Genomic DNA, 23602 nt, shown 5'->3' on the forward strand with positions numbered 1-23602 from the left:
TAAACAAGCTTTTAGGATAAGGCTTGGAGCATGATTGTGACCACAGTTGGTATGGACTGTACGGCTGTTGTCACATTAGGTTACCCACCTTACTGTTACTTTTAGATTTTGTTTAAAAATTGGACTTCAAATTGTTAATTAGACCAAAAAGGAGAAATAATCACAGTGGGATGAGGATAATTACAGAATTTAAGATGGAACCAGAGCCCAGGGTGAATAGGAATGTTAATCCAGTATGACAGCAGTGATATTTTCCATGTTAGCTCTTGTAATAATTGCACTCTCCAAAAATCGCATTATTAAAGAAACTCCACGCCAGATATCATGTCCAGAATGATTTTCACCCCGTATCTATCTGGAAGATGGAGGTGGAAGACAAATTGGAGGTATTCAAATATCACCAATTTGACCTCATGTAGTTTCAATCCAAACTAATCTTTAAAAATAAAAAGAGTACAAAAAACTTATTCGCTGCCCTAAAACTGATGGGGAATGATTTAGTAATTATCTATTGTATTTTAAGCTTTGTGGCCTAATAGGATATAAAGGGATGTCAGGGGTTAAAATATTTCCGATATAAACTTCTGTATGTTATGCTTGAACAGGCATTCTTTGGAGAGCTTCATCCTTGGCTAGCCAAGATCCGTGTTCACTCAGTTAATGCAACGATTGGGCAGCTATTAGAGAATAGAAATCGATTAATTTTAAACTAAAGCCCAGCCGACTAAGTAAAGATATACCTAAGGAAGCACAAATGTCTTTAATGTAACTGAATATCTGACAGAAAATTTTAATTAACTACCCTCCAGCACCGTTGAACCAGAAAAAGATACCTTTTGTCATCTCGACTGTGCAAGCACCTGTCACATATCACACAGTGACTAACATATTTTCCCCGATGTTAACACATTGGTAGTAAACTAGCTTGAATCAACATGTTTTCCAACACATGTCATCTGAAGTCCCACAGTTTCGTAATGGCAAAAGCAACATGTACTGCAAAGATAAGCTGTATATTTGGACCTCCTGGTTGCAAAATAAGTGCAGCCCACTTTAGTTAGATAGTTAGAGTACTTTCATCCAATTCAGATGTAAAGAAGTGTGAAATAAAAGTTGATCCCTGTTACAACTGTTACTGTAGCATTTACATGAACTAAATCATTACCCATTCTACAGACCTCCCCTCCTTTGATGAATGTAGGATTTCAGATATATTGTACTGTAAGTATTTGGTGAAGTAAGGGTTAAAAGCCTGGGTTAGAGTGTGTTTGATTGCGGAAGTCATGTTGGTTAAAAAAATCTTGGTTTGAAAGACAACAAAGCTTTCAGGAGCCTTTCAGGAGGTGAAATTAACCATCATAAAAAGCTTGGGCTAATGCAATTTTGTTTTCATTAAGGGGATTCCCTGGGAGTTAATTAGTTTTCAGCTTGGTGAGATGATGTCATTGCTGAGTGCAGTTAAGGCCCCAGGCTTTTTGAGAAAGCATTTTCAGTTCAGTTCATTTCTGGATGAAACTGGGATCATACATCAGGTTTTGCTCTCTGAAGCTTAGTTTAAAAAGTGATCCAACAGTCAGGGCGGTACAGTAGCGCAATGGTCACTGTCCGTGTGGAGTTTGCACATTCTCCCCATGTCTGCGTGGGTCTCACCCCCACAACCCAAAGATGTGCAGGGCAGGTTGATTGGGCATGCTAAATTATCCCTTAATTAGGAAAAAAAAAGAATTGGGTACTCTAAAATTTGTTTAACAAAAAAAGAGATCAAGAGTCTTTAAAGCAGTGCAGACTTGGCTGAGGACAAGGGGAAGCTGAAACAAGCCAGTTGAAACAGCTTTTGAAGAAGCCAGAATTTCTGACAGGAGTGTCAAATGCAGTGTCAAGAGAATATCTCTGTAAAGCAGGTATCCCTCTGTGCAATTGGTATTTAAGGTACATTGAGAGCTGAGATGGTTGTTTTCTTGTTGTTTAAGTGGGAATGAAGATAGCAATTAAGGGTATTTTAGTCACTGTATTGAGCAGTATTGTTTAGGAGGTAATTGTAAACAATCTTTGGGTGTGATGTTAAAGATTTTAGTACTGTGTTAATAACAAAGTTTTGTTTCAAAATACCGTATCCCCATTTCTTCGTGCAGTCACTCTTGAAGCAAACTATCCTTTCCTGACAAGCTTACAAAATTAAAATAAAATATTGCCATTTCAGTCCAGTATCCTAGCCACTGTTGGGGTCTGGTCTGGGATCGTAACACTCCCAAGCACTCCCACTGAATTTTAGCATGCTCTCCATTCACTCCTATTCCGTAAAATTGACTTTCAGCAAATTACTCTTATTAAATGAATTCCCAATGAATTAAAGCACTTCCAATTGCCTCTCACAACCTCGTACAGAATTCTGGTTTGCATGCTCCTTTACATAGAACAAGATGGTGGAAAGGGCCATGGATATCCATTTGACTTTCAACAAGGCATGTAAGGTACATCACGTCTTCAGAGACTTGTAACACAGCTGAAATCACAGAGTTGGGCAGACGGAATTAATGAGATGAAACACCAGCGAGACAATAACAAAACATAGTGTGAGATATCAAGCAGTGATTTGTGAAGTTCCACGGGGAACTGTCCTTGATCCTTTATATTATGCAGTTTTCATTAATGACCTAGATGAAAGGATTAAAAGTGACATTTCTAAATTTGCTGACAAAATAAAGTTGTGTAGGTTGGCAAAATGGATAATGAGGCTTGAATTCTAGAAATTTGGATAGGCTCAATAACTGGACAACGATTAATAAATTATATATAATATAAGGTAATGCACATTGGTGCAAAACTCAATGAAGAGAAGGCATCTGGGGAGAGTTATTTTGCTTCAAAATCCTGTCCTTTTTTATGCAAGGGCATGATGTGTTCACCAGATTTCAGACATTGTAGTAAAAATGTCAGCCCTATTGTCTGACATTTGTCGCTTTCCCAGCTGTGCTGCTAGGATGATAAATACCAACAGGGAATGTTCCCAGAGTAACTTCATAGGAAATAATTGAGGAATGATGGGGGAATCTCCTCAGATCAGCTCAAGAGCCACTCCTCTGGCTGGTATTAGAGTTTACGGAGATTACGTGGTTTCAGAACAGTTCTCAAGATTGTCCCAAAAGTGGCTGCATGTGGTGGCACCAGAATGGAGATGATTTGGATAATTTTCCCATCAAAGATGACTGGGATTGATTTTAGTCACAATTTGCATTATGTTCCTCTGTGATGTTTTTATCAGCTTCATTTCTGCATGGAGCCAATTGGATCCAGCTTTTCGCTGAACTAATTTCCCTTAACTTCAGCCAGAGAGAGATAGACTCCAGGACATGTCATTTGGGTCCACAGCGTCCAACAACCCTTCACCGAAAGGAAGAAATTCAGTCCAGAGTGTTACCTTCCTCCCAAAAGTCTAAACTTCAATCGTTCTTTAGCTAGATTGTAATTTCCCGGATATGTAACGGTCCGGGTGAGAATTCCTCAGTAATATCCCCCCACCAAAAATAATAGGAGTTGGGTCAGCGGAGTGTTAGACACAGAAGGTTAGCGAAGACAATTTAAGTTATAAGTAAACACATAAATTCAATATTATGAAAAAGCATGCAACTTGGTGGTTATACAAAGGGTATAAATCACAACACTTAAATAAGATCCTGAAAAGATGATAAATTCTTATTTCTTTGAGAGAATCACAAAACATGAATTTTTACTTGATATAAATAATAGACTATAGAAGAAAAATTGGAAATCCATCTAACATCAAAGTAACACCTTGATAGTGAGACTCGTTAGGTTTAAAATGGATCTCACATGGAGGTGAACACTATCACACTGTTCCCTAATGAAGTCTGATAATTCAAACTATGTGGGGATATTTACAAATAATTCCTGGCGTTGTGCAATTATCACTCAATAATAGCCCACCCCTAGTCACTATCCCATAATCAGTGAGAAGACCTATCACAATCGGGTCGCCCATTTAATTGTTAAGAAATGTTCTTCTGAATTTATCCTTCTAAAACTAGGGTTAAGTAATAGTCATGCTGATCAAGCTGCTTGATCAACGTATTGCGGCCAGAAAGATCATAAGACTTGGGCCTAGTTTTCCTCAATCAGATTGTGGTTTCATTTATCCAAACTATTATTGTACTTTAGTGCTCGTTGTCATTGTAAGGACCCTTAGAATTGTGGCTTCTAGTGGTATGTAATCTTCAACTGCAATGTCACATTGATGTGAAGGGAATTGACCATGTATATGCTTGGTCAACTTTGCTCTTAGAAAATGCAGCTTGCTGTAGGTTTTACGGAAAAGTAATTTAAAAATTAATTTCTTGTATCCCATATATTAGGGGCGCATGGTGGCGCAGTGTTTAGCACTGCTGCCTCACAGCGCTGAGGACCTGGGTTCGATCCTGGCCCCGGGTCACTTTCCGTGCACATTCTCCCCGTGTCGGCATGGGTCTCACCCCAACAACCCAAAAGATGTGCAGGGTTGGTGGATTGGCCACTAAATTGCCCCTTAATTGAAAAATTCAAAATAATGAATTTTTAAAAACCTATATCCCATACATTATAGCCCTCATTCCTTTACACCTCCACCTGCTGTATTTCGTTGAAGAAATAATCCTGCTGTTCTCGTGAGAATTTGCAATGGCTTTGAATATGGAATGTGCTTGCTGTAGTTCAGAAGGACTCTTTTTAAATCGAATATGCTCTTTGAAGAAATACAATTAGTGCTGTTGTACACTGTTTAAAAAGACTGTTGAGAAATTACACAAATATGTCCATTGAATAAATACACTTAGTGCTGTAGTACACTGTTTAAAAAGACTGCTGAAAAATTAGACTATTTGCTGTAGTTTGGTGTCTAAATAGACTCTGTTTGCTGCTAGCGCCGTGGTAAATTCTGACCCACGCCCCATTGATTAGCTGATATATTGCTGTCACCTTGCCCAAAGCCTCCAGGTATATTTAACTGGAAAATTACCCATTTATCTCCATCCTGCCTGGCCTAATAGTGCCACTCCATGTCGCGACTTTTGGGACAATCTTTGGCGAATCATTTCTTGTTTTCAATAGACCTGCCCAGTTAGGCTCAAAACTGGCTGGGTTGGATCATTTGAACAGCCTGTCAGGCATCCACAATAAATTCAAAAACTTAAAGGAAAAATATTGCAGGTGCTGGAAATCTGAAATAAAAACAAGTGAGACTCAGCAGGTCTGGCAGCATCTGTGAAGGCAACAATGGAGTTAACATTGTGTTGAACGAGCCTATTCATCAGAACCAATGACTAAGATGTCAACAAGAAGTTTTGATGAGTATATTTTCTCCTATAAAGAAGATGTACATATTCTTCTATAAAGAAGCAGTATGTTGGACAGGTCCCTCTCCCAGATTGTCCTTCCCTTTTCCTATAGACCAGTGATTAATTCTGAAGAAAGGAGAGAGGTGAAATATGGTTCCTATTCCAATTACTGAGCTGGAAGGTGATGAATTATTTTTACTGAATCAAGAATGTAGCACAACAGTTTATAAATGAGTGCTACTCGAGGAATTAAAAGGGACAGCTTCTTGTATTGGATATTGGATTGTAAAATAGCCTGCTACACAAATGTAGTCAATGGTGGTATGTATGTTCTTTTTAAAAAAGGAGCTTGGTAAATGAGTGCACACAACTTGCATCTAGAATCATTTGGTCAGCAATTGGATTGAGGTGTCACACCTTTTTAGTGCATAACCTTAATTGGGTGCTACCAGTGCCCTTATGAATTTACTGGACATGTGATAAGCTTGTAGCGTTGGGTGGTACGTGCTGTATCCCGTGATCCTGAATCTCACTCACATTGAAACCGAAGACAAAACACATGTAATGTAATTGATGTCAACAAATCCCAGAAGTCAAATTACACTTGTCATCACAGACACTAATAAACAGGGTGATTTATTTTGCACTACAGCCCAATTAAAAGCATTCATTTGTAGTTGGGTTTTGGAACATAATTATTTACTAGTTTACATTTGATTTACTTCGGCTTTCCTTTGCTATGTTTTATGAAGAGAGCTTTCACTGCTATAAATCTTGCAAGGCTGATAGTATATGGCTTTCCACTTAATTACAAGTCTGATTTGAGCAAGTTCGGTCCAGTGAGCTTTTTCCTTTCCTCTTTGTTTTCTTTCTTACTGAAACTCTTCAGAAATCGGGCTGTCTTGCTCCTGAGCATTATTCTGAGCTGTTGCACACCCAGTGAACTACAATCGCTCAGAATCCTCCCTTCTTTAGCCAGTGCTTAATGACACGTTAATAGATTGTAATGTGCGTGTTGATCTTGAATGGAACAACTGGCACACTGGTAAACAGCCAAAAATCTTTAAAGTAGCTTCAGGCTGTGTCTAAAGTATGTTAGAAGATTCATTGCAAGCATCATAAGGGCCGGTGCAGACTCGATGGGCCGAATGGTCTCCTTCTGCACTGTAAATTTTATCGTTCTATGGTTCAGTAAATAGAGCAAAACCAATCACTAGCCATCTCGTGAGGTATTGGTTTGTGCAAATTAGACACCGTAAAGAGATGCTGCTGGTGGTCACTCCAGCTCCAGGGGTGAGAAATGGGGAAGTACATGAGGCTGATGCTTCTGGAAGAACAAGATCCATCTGAAGAAGAGTACTTCCCTATTTCTCTCAGCAGTGCCACTTTCTTGGCCACAGATAGCTGGGAACTCGGGCCACTCATACAAGTTGGCATTGCAGATTTCCCACTGCTGGTCCATAAAGCCTCTTGGACTGCTGGGAAATGTTGGTAGCAAGACAGAATTTGAATTCTGTAATTGTTGAACATATGTTTTTGTCTGTTGCTCCTGCGTTGGGGAATTCGCTTTGCACTCCAAGTGGATGAATTCATTAACACCAGAATCCCAGGATACTACAGAGCCAGTTCAGCTTGAGGGATATAACAGCTGACAGATAACACAGCTCTCAGTTCCCATTTCCTGATCAAGATTTTGTCAAACATCCATGTGCGTTTCCTGTATTCTGAGCAAGTTAAGTCTATAAAGTTGGCAGTGTGCTTTTGCAATATTTGTAGCTGGGCCTCTTAAGACGTGTCGTTCACACTCCGGCATTGCCATCACAGATATCAGACACTGTTGAAATGTTCTCATCTGCTTTGAACCTGTCAGTGTATTCTGTCTCTAGCTTCTCTCTTTGCTTGCTCTTTGCTGTCAGCATTTAAAGTACTCTCTTTCTTTCTGTCTGTGGGGATTTGAACTAAAGGGCAATGTGGAATCGTCCCAACCTTTCAATACCATAGAATCAGACAGCAGAACAGGTGGCAATTCTGTCCAATGTACCGGCCCCATTTTCCTGCATGTTCCCCATTGCGTTGTAATATTTCCCCTTTCACATATCATATTCTGTTTTACTGCTAAATATATTATTGTGACTTATACTATATAGTGATGGAAAGCAAGGCCCTCTTAACAGTTTGAATGGGGGTTAAAATATTTAGAAATTTGTATTGCCAGCCAGACTTGACACTTGAGGCTTAAGTGACATTTATGAGGGGAAAACATCAAAATATTAGATTGAAGGAGCAAACGGGTAAAGAGCACTGCTATTTCAATAATTGCTACCGGTTTTGAGTGCTTCTAGCACTGTGCTGAGGGAGAGAGGGGAAAGGAATCCAAAGGAATATACATTTTGTGGTTTATGCTTATTTATTCATTAACTTGCATTATATGTGAAAATAAACCAGCAGTGCTAAAGCAGATGATAATGCAACACCCTTATGTTCATTATCTCTTAATTAGCGTATAAAAGTGGCGTTATTACTCCAGGAGTTAATAGTAATGGATGGTGTTGAGCCCTGCAGCTGAACGCATTTTATCGCTGATAGATGGGGTTGTGTTTCTATCATTAATTCATTTTATAAATAGCTGCAGAATCATTTGAATGCTCTCCTTTGTGTACCAACAGCTGTTGTTGAATACACCCAGTTTGTCAAAGAAATTTCCAAGACTGTGTAAACATAATTTTTATTTTCCATTCTACAGGTATTTGAGATGATCCTTATTTGTTTTGCCCAATTTTTAAAATAAATTGTGGCAATTTCTTCTTCCTTGAAAGGCCTGATGACTGCTGGGTTCCACTGGCTGCTCTCTGATTCTTCACCTAAGTGGCCATTGTTGACATAGAGCCTAATCAATTAATAGAGTTGTGTTAAAAGGATCCAAGCCAGATGGTGAGTATGAAACAAGGCCCCGATCTTTTCCCTGTTTGTAGGTTTATTAACAGGTGCAGTATTACAGATCTTTGTCTCCAAACTACTAACTCAATGTCCCCAGCTGTTTTTCTTTCAATGTGCTTTCATCCCTTAATCAAACAATGCCTATCATCTGTGTATCTTTGACAACATAATCAGCCACCATAAAAGGATATCCCTTAATTTCTTTAAACAAAAACCTTTCCGGCATACTTAAATAATTGCAAAGTAAAAAAAAGAAAATAAATTGTTTTTCACTTTTGCTGTAACACAAGACAGGGATTCCTACAGATTCTTGGAGAAAGCTCTGCTTATTGGTGACTTGCATTTACCCATTCTATTTCGGAGATCCCTTTTCTCTCCAATATTTCCTTTATAACAACAAGGTCTATCCTCAACCATTTCGCAGTGACATCCTTTGTCAAAAGAACATTATTCACACGGCATTCAATGGGCAAACATTTCTCAGAATGACCCTTCTATAGGATTTACATTGGATTGTTAGATATCTACAATTCCACATCTATCGCTTCCACCAGCACCAATGTTTCCGCAGCTGGGGTACTTTTAAGCACCCTTTTTATTTTCTTGGCTTCCTAGGCCAGAAGACAACATTTTTCATTGTCATCCATCAAGAATATGATAGACCCAGAGTAGTCTTCCCATCTGGAAGAATGGAATGAGAAGCATCATTGAAAAGGACCATCTTCATGGCTCTCAGGGTTACCCAAGGATGGAAACGTGTAGTGTACATTTCTCTGTATTTAATTTCTTCATTGTTTTATTTTCCCTCCGTACTTCCTCAACTATGCCGTGTTTCTCCCCATTGCTTTTTGGCTTGGCGATAGAGCCTCTGGCCATGGTACTTAGAGTGACTAGGGGTTGGGAAGGGATTGTGTGTGTGGGGGAGGGGGGAGGGGAGAAGATGTGGAGCATCGGGTGTCGCTGTATGTGGACGACTTGCTGTTGTATATATCGGATCCACTGGAAAGCATAGGGGAGATCATGGATATTTTGGTGAAATTCGATTGGTTGTCGGGTACAAATTAAACATGGGTACAGTGAGGTCTTTCCGATTCAGGCAAGGGGCAGGAGAGGAGGCTGGGCAAGTTGCCGTTTTAAGGTAGTAGGGGCGAGTTTTAGGTAGCCAGGAGGCATGGGGGTGGGAGCAATTGAACCTGGCTCAGTTGGTGGAGCAAATGAAGGGTGAATTTAAAAGGTGGGATGTGCTTCCATTGTCATTGGCGTGGCGGGTGCAGTCCGTAAAGATGACTGTGCTCCCGAGGTTTTTGTTTGCATTCCAGAATATTCCGATTGTTTTATCCCCAAGGCCATTTTGAAGAAGGTTAACTCGTTGATATTGGGATTTGTGTGGACGGGGGAAGGCCCCTCGGGTAAAGAATGCGCTGTTCGAGCGGGGGTGAGGGGGGGGGAGGCGAATTGGTCTTGCCTAATTTAATGAATTATTAATGGGCAGCAAATATAGCCATGGTAAAGAAGTGGGTAGTGAGGGAGGGAACCTCTTGGAAGGGTTACTAGTTTGGGAGCGTTGTTGACGGTGCCTCTGCCGTTCTCGCCAACTAGGTACTCCACAAGTCCGGTAGTAGTGGCAGCCCTGATGGTGTGGGGACAGTGGCGACAGCACTTGAGGCTTTGGGGGTCTCAGTTTGGGCCCCGATCTGTCGGAATCACAGGTTCGCTCAGGGGGAACTGGATGGGGGGTCTCTGGGTTGGCGGTGGGCGGGGATTGAGCGGTTTGGAGATTTGTTTGTGGAGGGCTGCTTCCCGAGTTTGGAAGGGCTGAGGCTCCCCAAGCCTCCAGTGTTGTTGCCATTGTCCCCACACCCTCGGGGCTGGTGGACGAATATGAGTTGCCCAGCAGAAATGGGTTCCGATACTTACAGGTGCGGAACTACGTGAGAAAGTAGGCACCGTCCTTTCCTGATCTGCCGCCCCTGGGGTTGCAGGATAAGATGCAGTCAAAAACAGGTTGGTGAGGGCAGGATGTCAGAGATATATGAGGAATTGATGGACTGGGAGAGCGCCCCGACAGGAGTAGTTAAGCGAAAGTGGGAGGAGGAGCTGGGGGAGAGCTGGAGGCTGGGCTATGGGAGGAAGCTTTGAGGATGGTGAATGGGTCCTCGTCGTGCGCCAGGCTGAGTCTCATTCAATTTAAGGTAGTCCACAGGGCACATATGACAGTGGCTAGAATAAGTAGGTTCTTTGAGGGGGTGGAGGATAAGTGTGTTGGTGCGCGGGGGGCCCGCGAACTATGCCCACATGTTTTGGGTCTGCCCGAAGTTGCAGGGATTTTGGCGGGGGTTCGCTGGCGTGATGTCAGAGGTACTGGGGGTTACGGTGGTCCCAAGTCCTGAATTGGCAGTGTTTGGAGTCTCAGGAGACCCGGGAGTCCAGGAGGTGAGAGAGGCCGGCGTTCTGGTCTTTGCCTCTCTGGTAGGCCGGAGACGGATCCTGTTGGGGTGGAGGGACTCGGAGCCTCTGAAGCCTGGGGTGTGGGTGAGCCACCTCGTGGAATTCCTCAGGTTGGAGAAAATAAAGTTAATCTTAAGAGGGTTGATGGAAGAGTTCGCCCGGAGATGGAAACCGTTCATTGACTTCTTCCAGGACAGTTAAGTCAGCAGGCGGAGGGAGGGGGGTGGGGAGTGTAGGGTTAACAAGAAAAAGTGGAGGCAGAGAGGGTGGGGAGGAAGGTAGGGAGGGTGGGTTGCGGTTGTTGCCTATTTATTGAGTTATGCTGTGTTCTCCTGTTTGCTATCTATTGGTTACCTTTTTCATCTTGGTTGTGGTTTTATTTGATATTTATTTGTAAATGCCTTAATAAACATTTTTTTAAAAACTATGGCATGTTTCATTATAGTACTGAGTGCCAGTTTGGCATGAATGACATTGGGCCTTGTCTCAAGGCAGACCCAGTTTAGCTGTGCCATCAAACCTCTTAACTGTTCTGTTTATTCTTTGGACGCAAGATCATCTTTCAGTGATATCAACATTGCAAAAATAAACTTTATGGTCATTATCACATTGTTGTTTGTGGGCATGCTAAGTGCAAATTAGCTGCCACATTTCCTACATTACAACATTGGATACACTTTAAAAATGAAAAAAATAGAAAATGGCAGATATATCCAGCAGGTTGGGCGGCATTTGTGGAGAGAAACAGTGTTCAGTTCCAGGTCGATGATCCCTCAGACATTCTGATGAAGGGTCACTGACTTGAAATATTGGCCAAATTCTCCGTACCGCAATGCCTGAATGGCGATAGGGCAGAGGATTGGGCGTCCCACCGAAATCAAGGTTTGTGTCGAGCTATGAACCGACTGCTATTCTCCGGCCCCCTGCTGGCGGCGGGATCAGGGTTCATACCTGCCCGCCAGCGAGAGGATGCTAATGGATGCAAATGGGTCCGAATGACTTGTTTGCATCCACGTGGGGGATCAGGCACCAGAGTCTCCGGGGCGCCCGTGATTCTCCGGTCCTCTGGGCAGGCAATCACGTGGGCAGGATTCACAACAGGTATGACCAAATGTGGTGGTCCTTGCGGTGGGCTGAGGGGGTCACCCCTGAAGGTAATTGCCCCCAATTTCCATCTGTGGGCCAACTTCTCTGACCAACCCACCCCTACCAAACCCCCCCCCCCCCACCTCCCCGAGACCCTCTAAATGGGGAGACTTCCCCCTGGGACCCCCCAGCTAAAGAGAGCCCTAAATAGGGAGACCCCCCTCCCAGGAAGACTAAGAGGACCCTCCACAGACCCCCATAATAGGAAGGCTCCCCTAACCAAAGGGACCCCCCACAGAGGTCCCCTAACTCAAGGACCCTCCCCGCCCCCCCCCACCACCACATACACACACACACAGACACTCCCCCCCCCCCCCCCCCCCCCCCCAGAAAAGAGACACCTGTCTGAAAATTAGAGATTAGTCCAGACACAGGCAGTGAAATAAAGTCACTGTTGTAACATTCACCTGGGCATACAGCACCTGGCCCAGGCAGAGGAAGCACTACGTGTCCATTCCTGGAAAGAGAAAAGCTGTGACCTGTGTTTAAACCTCTCAGACGCTTTAGTTGCAAGTCATTCATTCATTTCTCTTAGTGGGCTGTGATTGACAGCTTCCACAAACACAGCTGCTAGCCTTGCTTCATTCATCTTCCTTCATGGATGAGTAATTCTAAATGCTGTAACCACAGTGTTTACAAACATCAAGAGAGAGTTAAATGCATGCCAATCAATGCCCCCCCCCCCCCTCCCCTTCACACTTTAGTGATTTTGAAGTGCTGTGCTGGAAATTGACAGCACTGAACTCTCTTTGACGTGGTTAATGCTATTGGGCTTCCCGTACAAAATGGCAGCCCGGTAGAGGAATTCCCTCCGGAATTCCTCATATTCCTTGCCATCCATACATTTGCCTGGCGAAAGAAACTGAATTGAATTGTGTGAGCTCAACAGGAGAAAGAATACTTTCATCCTCTGTAGAGAGGTTCATTGTTGGTTAGATATTCTGGTTGGCTTGCAGTTTCCCATCGTCATCTTAGTTCCATTTTGAAGAGGATCTTGACACCGCCAGGTGTGACATTCTATGAACGATCATGTCAGAGCATATCTGCCATGAAATGCATTTAGTAACTTAGTGGCCAATTGCATTTCCAGGCATCAAGTGACATGTGGCAGTCCTCTTCAGTCAGTGCTCCCAACCTTCTGTCTTTAAAAAAAGGTCCCTTTTTAACAGTACAGTTTTTTGTTCGCTGGTGAAATTATGAGTTGCTCTCACTCAGTCCCAATTTCCTGTCATTCAAATACTGTGCAGCAACACTAGTAACACTATTGATCAGCCTACAGAGGGCCCCCAACTGCACCTTGCTAGCAGTACTTAAAGCCAACCTGCACTGCTTAAGTCTAGCCTGAGCCTCTTAAAGGGAAGGTTCATTGTGGCTGGAGCTGGAGAATTGCTGTGAGTCCTTGTGAACTGAAACAAATCAGACAGGGTTCAAAGCTTGCCAGTTGTCTGGAGAGAAAGATAAATCAGCGTTTCACTTGTTTGTCCTTTTCTGCAGAGAAAACAGGCTCTTAAAAACTGCTAGTGACCCAAATATGGTCAAGGCTAGTGTCTTTTAATTGTAACATGGTAGATCATAGCTGTGAATTACTCTCTTAGCCAAGATCACATTGTCCAAGTGGGTATGCCGAATTATTTGTCTCCACCCAGTTGACTATCCTGGTGCTTTGCTAATGATGTAGAAGATGGTCCCAATTCATGCTCTGTAAGAATTGTTCTTGGTGTGATGAAAACATCAAGGTTTTCTGCAGTTCAATGGTGTTGGAATCTGGAAGATATGGTGATGCAAATATGTAACCATCTTTGACTGCGACTCCCACTGCAACGTGGCTTTTGTTTTATTTTAAATTTCAATTAGGGGTTTCCAGCCAATAAATTTAAATTTATATAACGAATGGCTTCATAGCAGACATTCTGGTCAGAATCTTCCATTCTGGAGTCTTAAGTTCAGTAGCGGGCAGAGATATTGGAGTGATTTCTGTTGGGGCGGGGGAGGGGCAATGCATGATCTTACGCTGGTCAGCACATTATCAGATGACACAACACTCGCTGACAGACTTCCCTCTCCCATACTGGACAGGTTGACGTATGACTGGAGCAACAGGAACTAACTGGAGGGGACAGGAATGCCAGCAGGCTCCAAATCTCATGGATGAGACAGCGCTGACCATTACCAGGGAGGGCCATTAGTTAGGCCATGTGCCTAATTTCCATTCTCATACCACAATCCCTCCTCCACCCCCCCCCCCCCCCCACCCTCCCAATAACCTGGCTCCAGTAGTTATGAACAAACTATAAAGGTTTATTAACTCTACAACTATTTACAGGGTGAGGCAGATTCAATACTTCCAGACATGCCTCTCACATCTAACTAAGCTCTGCTCAGATGATCCCACGCGCTAGTTACCGATTGGATGAGCAGGTCACATGACCCTTTAGATGATCACCCCTGAAAGGGGCTAGCTATCACATCCATCACCCTCTTTGATTTGATTTATTGTCATGTGTGCTGAAATACAGTGAAAAGTATTGTTCTGCGTACGGTCGAGACAGATCGTTCCATACATGAAAAAACATAGGACATGCATAAATACACAATGTAAATACATAGACACAGGCATCGGGTAAAGCAATGCAGAGTGTAGTGCTACTCAGTAGAGAAGATATGTGGAGAGATCCGTAAGAGGGCCATTCAACAGCGGTAAAGAAGCTGTTTTGAACCTGTTGGTGCGTGTTTTCCGACTTTTGTGTCTCCTGCCCAATGGAAGAGGTTGGAAGAGAGAATAACCTGGGTGGGAGGGGTCTTTGGTTATGCTGCCGCTTTCCCAAGGCAGCGGGAGGTGTAGAGAGTCAATAGATGGGAGGCAGGTTCACGTGATGGACTGGGCTGTGTTCATGACTCTGCAGTTTCTTACGGTCTTTGGCTGGTCAGTTGCAATACCAGGCTGTGATGCAGCCAGATAGGATGCTTTCTATGGTGCATCTGTAAAAATTGGTAAGAGTCAATGTGGACATGCTGAATTTCCTTACTTTTCTGAGGAAAGGCAATCGAAGAGTGAGTGCTGAATTCGAGAGATGGGAGTGGGTGTCAACCGCTTACATTTGGACAATGACTCCTCTCTGTGGATATGCCAGATGATAGGAGGGAGGAACTGAGGAATTGCACTTATTTGGGATGGATTCTGGAGATGAAAGGACAGGGGCAGGAAGAGAAGCCAATGTTGAGATGCTCTGGCTGCATTCAGATAGGCAGCAATTGAACCCTTTTTTAAGTCAGATTTTCTCCCTGCGAGCAAGTCGGGAGGGTCACAGAGCTACCAGTCACGGCATTCCTGATCGTGGGAGAAGCACCCACACAATGGCCACGACCGGCTTTTAAGAATGCCGGCTGTGACCGGCTTTAAGTTGAGAATTGTGGCCACAATCAGTCTTTAAATACAAACGATGGATTCTTCCAGCTCGAAGTGGCGGCAGAGAGCAGGTCACGTGCCCAAAATGTACACTCACGTCACGGGCCCTGTACTTCCGTGCTTTGGGCACAAAATCATGGGGGAGCGATTCCTCCATTTTGGAGCTGCCATCAAGCAAGCAACAGGACTGTGGCGAACTGAAGATGGATCATTTTTTAATAAGGAAGCGAGGGCCAGAGACACAAACATGCCAGGATCTCACAACTGAATCTGCTGGAGAGAGCTGCACAGGAGAGTCCATGACAGGACAAAGCAATATCAGTGTGAGCTGTATACAGAGCCCCTGAACCTATAGTGAACAGCCCATTAAGAAACTGAAATCGGGAACAAAGCAGTGTAAAGATGATTTCTTAAGGTATGGCTTTGTTAATTGTGTCAGTGCAAATCAGGATGCAAAGCCCATGCATGCTATATGCAGGGAAGTACTGGCAAATGAAAGTTTAAAACACTCAACTTCAAAGTCATTTGAAGACTAAGCATGGCGGGTTCAAGGACAAACCTCTTGATTTTATTCAAAGGATGCAGCAAGAATATAAATCATTAGTTAAAGTCTTTAGCAGAAATGTAACAAATGACAAATCAAGTGAGATTGTGAGGACCAAGCAGGCTCACCTGTCGCATTAAAAGTAAGTAAAAATGGCATGGGTCCCGAAGGTCGGCTAGTTGGTAAAAGTGGTTCCCGGGGAAAAAGTTTTTTAAAATAATGCTTTAAGTAGCTAATAGTATTTGACAGAGTTAGCTCTTGAACTGCAGAAATCATGCCAGTTGTGGTTAGGAGGGAAAGGCAAGTAGCAAAAGAAGATGAGCAAATTTAAGCAAAAAGACCAGCTTTTAGAAATTGTTCCACATGATGTATCTGCATGGTTACTGGACACCAAATGTAAAACTGTGTCAGGTAGCTGAACACTATAAATGCTCACAATCTCACGAGTTTCAGGAAATTAGATAATTGGAAAAATGAATGTTTTTCCCTGACTGAACAATGGGAAACTCCCTCAGCCTGTAGTCCAAGTCCCTTTATTCCGGCCACGCCACTGGGTTATTGCAAAGGAATGTAAACATTTTAGACACAGTAAAGCAAGAGAAGTGGGGAGGCCGAAAGATATTTTGCAACCGTGAGACCTTTGGGCGTAACAATCTCAAATGCAGGAAGTCTGCAGGATACATGGTTGTACAGGATGGCACCATGGCACAGTGGTTAGCACTGCTGCATCATAGCGCCAGGGACCCGGGTTCGATTGCAACCTTGAGCAACTCTCTGTATGGAGTTTGCATGTTCTCCCCGTGTCTGCGTGGGTTTCCTCTGGGTGCTCAAGTATCCTCCCACAGTCCAAAGATGTGCAGGTTAGGAGGATTGGCCATGCTAAATTAACCCTTAGTGCCCAGAGATGTCCAGGTTAGGTGTGGTTATGGGGATAGAGTGGGGGAGTGGGCCTAGGTAGAGTGCTCTTTCAGAGCGTTGGTGCAGACATGAATGGTCTCCTTCTGCACAGGCAGGAATTCTATAATAAGGGTAAATTGTCTGAGAGGGGAGAGCTGTGGCTGTTATTTTTTTGATGGGTGCCATTCGGAGTGGCACCTGGTACTCAAAGAAAATTGTCATATTAACCACGGGGTTGTATGAAGATCACAAATGAAAGCAGAGAAATAGAGCTGGGTGCACAGAGAGACTGAAACAGAGAAAGGCCATTCAACCCCTCGAGGCAATTTTATCATTGTTGATCTGGGTCTTAACTTCAAATATCCACCTTGATTGTGTAATCCTAAATATCCTTGCCAAACAAAAAAAACTTTCAAAGAACAATACAGCCCAGGAACAAGCCTTTGGCCCTCCAAGCCTGTGCCGATCACGTGTCTTATTTAGACCAACTACCTGTATCCTTCTGTACACCATCTGCCTATCCAGATAAGTCTTAAAGGTCGCTAACGTATCCGCCTCAAACACCTCACTTGGTAGTGCATTCCAGGCCACCACCACCCTCTGTGTAACAAAACTTCCCCTGCACATCTCCACTGAATCTTTCCCCCCTGACCTTGAACTTGTGCCCCCTTGTAATTTTCAATTCCACCCTGGGAAAAAGCCTCTATACCCCTAATATAAACTTCTATCAGGTTGCCCCTTAGCCTCTGTCTCTCTAGGGAGAGCAATCCCAGTTTATTCAATCTCTCCTCCAGCTAATACCCTCCATATCAGGCAACATTCTGTACTCTCTCCAAAGCCGCCATGCCCTTCTGGTAATGTGGTGACCAGAATTAGACACTGTATTCCAAATGTGGCCTAATCAATGTTCTATATAACTGAAACATAATTTTTGAGCTTTTCTATTCGATACCCCGTCCTATGAAGGCAAGCATGCCATATGCTTTCTTTACCACCATTTCCACCTGTGCTGCCACTTTTAAGGATCTGTGGACCTGCACACCCAAATCTCTCTGTGTCTCTAAGCTCCTGATGGTCCTGCCATTTATTTTATAGCTCCCACCTGAATTGGATCTACCAAAATGCATCATCTCGCATTTGTCCAGGTTAAATTCCATCTGCCATTTCTCTGCCCAATTTTGCAGCCTATCTATATATATCCTGTTGTATTCTCTGACAATCTTCATCACGATCTGCAAATCCTGCAATCTTAGTATCATCCGCAAACTTGCTAATCAGACCTGCTACATTTTCTTCCAAGTCATTTATATATATATTACAAAGAGCAGAGGTTCCCCGTACTGATCCCTGAGGAACGCCACTAGTTACCGACCTCCATTCGGAAAAAACACCCTTCCACTGCTACCCTCTGTCTTCTATAGCCAAACCAGTTCTGAATCCATCCAGCTACTTTACCCCTGACCCCAAGTGATTTAATCTTTTGCCCCCAATATCAATTTTGAAAATTTCAATTGACCCACACACTCCCCACACCCCATCCCAGCATCAGCGGCTGTTTCCTGATTGTCACAAACCTTTTATGTGAAGAAGTGCTTCCTAACATTACCCTTGAAAGACAATTCCCCTTGTTCCAGGCTGACTCCAACAGAGGAAATATCTATCCTCTAAATTCCTTTTATCATCTTAAACACCTCAATTAAATTAGCCCCAAATCTTCTATGTTCAAGAGCACAGCGCGGGGAGACAGTGGTGTCGTAGTAAAGTCATAGGTCTAGTAATCCAGAGGCCCAGGCTATTGCTGTAACTGTTTATGGAATTTTAATTCAATTAATAAAATCTGGAATATAAAATTTAGCCTCAGTAAAGGTAACCATGACAACAATCATTGATTAGCGTCAAACACTTCTGGTTCACTAATGTCCTTTAGGGAAGGAAATCTGCCGTCCTTATCTGGTTTGGCCAACATGTGACTCCAGGCCCACAGCAATGGTTGACTATTAACTGCCCTCTGAAATGGCAATGCAAGCCACTCAGTTCAAGGGCAGTTAGGAATGGGCAACAAATGGTAGGCTTACCAGAGATGCCCTCGTACCATGAAAGAGTAAAGAAAAAAAATCAACATCTATACTGTGTAATCTGTCTCATAATTTGGCCCTAGTGTAATTCAGGTGAACTTACACTGTACCACTTCAAGGCAAATACCTCTTCCCTGAAGTGTGGCCAAAATGTGATTGCAGTTCTCCAGATTGTGTGTAACCAGGGCTTTGTGTAGCTCTAATATAGTTTCTGTCCTCTTTGTTTTCCAGCTCTTTTGAGATAAAGGTCACCATTTAAGTGGGTTTCCTCACGCTTTCCCACATTGAATTTCACCTACTACAATTTGGCCCACATATTTTATCTACCAGTGTTTCTTTGCAACGTCCTTCTCCTGTCTCCGGTTGAGTGCTCCCCTTTTCACAAACGTTCAAACCCTCCACCACGGATAAACAGTGACAGCCGTGTGTACCATCTACAAGAAGCACTGCAGTCCTGCACCAGGGTTCCTTCGACAACACCTTCCAAACCCGCGACCACTACCATCTAGAAGTACAAGAGCAGCAGACACCTGGAAACCACACCACCTGGAGATTCCCCACCAAGCCACTCACCACCCTGACTTGGAAATATATCGCCGTTCCTTCACTGTCGCTGGGGCAAATTCCTGGAACTCCTTAACAGCAAAGTGGGTGTATGTACACCTCAGAGACTGCAGCAATTGAAGAAGGTGACTCATCATCACCTTCTGAAGGACAACTCGGGATGGGCAATAAATGCTGGCCTAACCAGCGACACCCACATCCCGTAAATGAATAAAACATTTAGTGTGCCACCTAAGTTAGTCTTGTCAGCAAACCTGAATGCATGTCTCTGTAGTGTTAATGTAAGCCTACTTGTAACACTAATAAAAGATTATTATTATTAATCCTTCATCCAGTTCATTTATTTATAAGTATAGTAAAAAAGCTAAGGCTCCAGCAAGATTATGAGGGATGTCATAACCTGCCAATTTGAGAACATAACCATTTTTTCTGGTTCTCTCTCTAGCTCCTGACCAAATTTCTGTCTGAACCAATAGGTTTCTTCCAATTCGAATCATTTACATATTTGTTTAGTTCCTTATGTGGAACCGTGTTGCATGCCTTCTGGAAATCTATATAATTAACTTGCATAGACAGTCCTCGGTAATTATATTTGTTACCTCGTCAACATATTCAAGGTTCATTAGTCATAAAGGAAAATACTTACACCTACATAGACTTACACCTACATAGCACCATTCATGACATCAGGATGTCTTAAATGCTTTTTAAAAAGATTTTACGGGCTGTGGGTATCGCTGACTAGGCATTGATTGCTCAACCCCAATTGCCCTAGAGGCAGTAGTGAGCTTCCTTCTTGAAACTATGCAGTCCATGTGGTGTCGGTTAAACTACTGTGCTCTTAAGGAGGAATTTCCAAAATTTTGATCCAGCAACAGTGAAGCAATGGCGACATAAAGTCAGGATGGTGAGTGACTTGGAGGGGATCGTCCAGGTGGTGTTGTTCCCATGTGTCTGCTGTCCTTGTTCTTCTAGATGGTAGAGGTCATGGGTTTGAAAAGTGCTGTTGAAGGAGTTGCTGCAGTGCATCTTCTATATGGCAGCTACCATTGTGCGTCAGTGGTGGAGAAAATAAATGTTGACGGTGGTGGATTGCGGTGTGAATCAAATTAGCTGCTTTGTCCTGAATAGTGTCGAGCTTTTTGAGTGTTGTCGGAGCTGCACTCATCCAGTTAGGAGTGTGATGGAATATTCCATCACACTCCTGACTTGTGCCTTTAGAGTGTGGACAGTGTGGTGAACCACTGTAATAGGAGATGTAAGGTAGGACCTGCACTACAGGTTCGCCGGTAGCTCTTGCCGGTTGGCTCCGCCCACGGAGAACTGTATAAATATGCATGACCTCCAGTGCCCTGCCATTTCGCCGGCTGCAGCAGGAGGCCTCGCATCTGACTGTAATAAAGCCACAGTTGTACCCAACTTTAGTCTTTGTGCAAATGATCGTGCATCAATTTATTACAGTCAGATTTTCCACAGGATGGATATCAGAATTAAGCCCGATCGCCTGCAGCTGGATCCGCACTCACCCGACGCCAGAAAAGACTTTACTCACTGGCTAGCATGTTTTGAGGCCTACATCAAGGCTGCGGACCCCGAGCCAACGGAGGCTCAGAAGATAAACTCCAGACTGAGCTCCAGCGTGTTCCCATTGATTCAAGACACCACGAATTACACAAAAGCAATGGAACTCCTTAAGGAACACTACGTGCAGAAGATGAACACGCTCTTCGCCAGGCATGTACTCGCCACCCGCTCGCAACTACCTGGTGAGTCCATCGAAGACTTCTGGCGGGCCCTAATTTCACTCATCCGGGACTGTGACTGTCAGGCCGTTATGGCCACCGAACACGCAAATCTCCTCATGCGTGATGCTTTTGTGATGGGGATTGCGTCGGACCGCATCCGAGAACGATTACTGGAAGGGGCCACGCTCGAACTAGCGGAGACAAAAACCTTGGCGCTCTCCATGACGGTCGCATCCTGTAATGTACAATCGTACCCCTCCCGCCGCGCTGCCCACCCTTCTACTCCTTCCTACCTCTCCGGGACCCCGCCGACGACCTCCTCAGTCGGGCCCTGCCTTCCCAATACATCTGCGCTGTATGCCGATCCGCGCACCCCGGGGGTCCCCGCTGCTACTTCTGCGGTCAGCAGAAGCACCCCCGCCAACACTGCCCGGCCCGCACTGCAGTTTGTAAAGCGTGCAGTAAGAAGGGCCACTTCGCGGCGGTGTGCCAGGCCCGTGCAGTCGCTGCGATCAGGCCCACTATCGCCCCCTCCCCCACGCCAGACGCACAATTGGAGCCGCCATCCTCTCCTCCCGGGTCCATGTGCGACCAATGGGTGCCGCCATCTTGACCCCCTTCAGACACGTGCGCCCCATGGGCGCTGCCATCTTGTCCCAACCCTGCAATGTGCGCACCATGGGTGCCACCACCTTGTCCCCCACAGGGTCTCCGGACATCCCGACATCGGAACCGCACACGCTCGCCACCCGAAGCATCCGATGGCTACCTGCAGCTCGCTTTGATGACGCCCGGACCAATCTCGCCCGCACAACCTGGCCACCGCGTCAACAACGGTTAAAATCAACGGCCACGCGACCTCATGCCTGCTGGACTCCGGGAGCACCGAAACCTTCGTTCACCCAGATACGGTAAGGCGCTGCTCCCTCGCGGTCCACCCTGCCAATCAAAGGATCTCCCTAGCCTCCGGATCCCACTCCGTCCCAATCCGAGGCTTTTGTACAGTCACCCTCACGGTACAGGGCGTAGAATTTAGTAACTTCCGCCTCTATGTCCTTCCTAATCTCTGCGCTGCACTCCTGTTGGGTCTGGACTCCCAGTGCAACCTCACTCTCAAATTCGGCGGGCCCTTATCCCCCTTACCGTTTGCGGCCTCGCGACCCTCAAGGTCAATCCCCCCTCCCTTTTTGCCAATCTAACTGCAAGCCCGTTGCCACTAGGAGCAGACGGTACAGCACCCAGGACAAGACCTTCATCATGTCCGTAGTCCAGCGGCTGCTTAAGGAGGGTATTATCGAGTCCAGCAACAGCCCCTGGAGAGCCCAAGTGATAGTGGTGAAAACTGGGGAGAAACACAGGATGGTCGTGGACTATGGCCAGATCATCAATCGGTACACGCAGCTCGACGCGTACCCCCTCCCACGCATATCTGATATGGTCAATCAGATTGCGCAGTACCGGGTCTTCTCAACAATTGACCTGAAATCCGCCTACCACCAGCTCCCCATCCGGAAGTCAGACCGGCCATACACTGCCCTCGAGGCGGACGGTCGCCTCTACCACTTCCTTCGGGTCCCTTTCGGTGTCACAAATGGGGTTTCGGTCTTCCAAAGAGAGATGGACTGAATGGTCGACCAGTACGGTTTGCGGGCCACCTTTCCGTACTTAGATAATGTCACCATCTGCGGCCATCACCAGCAGGACCACAATGCCAACCTCGATAAATTCCTCCGCACTGCCACTCTTCTCAACCTGACCTACAACGAAGAGAAGTGTGTGTTCAGCATGACCTGGTTAGACATTCTCGGCTATATAGTCCAAAACGGAGTTCTCGGGCCCGACCCCGACCGCATGCGCCCCCTCATGGAACTTCCCCTCCCCCACTGCCCCAAGGTCCTCAAACGCCGCCTGGGGTTCTTTTCCTACTACGCTCAGTAGGTCCAAAACTATGCGGAAAAGGCCCGCCCACTCATTCAGTCCACCCAATTCCCCCTTGCGGTCGAGGCACAACATGCTTTCGCCCGCATCAGAGCACACATCGCCAAGGCCGGGATGCATGCAGTGGACGAGTCACTGCCTTTCCAAGTAGAAAGCGACGCTTCAGACGTCGCCTTTGCCGCCTCTCTAAACAAGGCAGGCAGACCCGTGGCATTCTTTTCCCGCACCCGTCATGCCTCGGAAATTCCACACTCATCCGTCGAAAAGGAGGCCCAAGCTATTGTTGAAGCTTGCAGCATTGGAGGCATTACCTGGCCGGTCAGAGATTCACTCTCCTTACGGACCAACAGTCGGTAGCCTTCATATTCAATAACACACAGCGGGGCAAGATCAAAACGATAAAATCTTGCGGTGGAGAATCGAGCTCTCCGCCTATAATTACGAGATTATGTATCGCCCCGGCAAACTCAATGAGCCCCCAGGCGCCCTCTCCCGAGGTACATGTGCCAGCGCACAAGTGGACCAACTCCGGGTCCTACATGACAGCCTTTGTCACCCGGGGGTCACTCGATTGT

At 44.9% G+C, this 23602-nt stretch overlaps 1 protein-coding gene across 2 annotated transcripts in view; it reads left to right on the forward strand.

Annotated features, from left to right (window-relative positions):
* Window positions 1-23602, forward strand: part of LOC140393884 (alpha-1,3-mannosyl-glycoprotein 4-beta-N-acetylglucosaminyltransferase C-like) — a 241478-nt gene that overhangs the window by 29474 nt on the left and 188402 nt on the right. The window contains exon 2 of one of the 2 annotated variants that reach the window (XM_072480459.1): window positions 8071-8258. The exons of the other annotated variant lie outside the window; for it this stretch is intronic. The gene's annotated coding sequence lies outside the window, so the exon portion shown is untranslated. The remainder of the gene's footprint in view (window positions 1-8070; window positions 8259-23602) is intronic. 2 annotated transcript variants of the gene reach the window in all.

This window comes from Scyliorhinus torazame, chromosome 17 (genome assembly GCF_047496885.1).
Source record: "Scyliorhinus torazame isolate Kashiwa2021f chromosome 17, sScyTor2.1, whole genome shotgun sequence".
In the NCBI taxonomy this organism is placed as follows: Eukaryota; Metazoa; Chordata; class Chondrichthyes; order Carcharhiniformes; family Scyliorhinidae; genus Scyliorhinus; species Scyliorhinus torazame.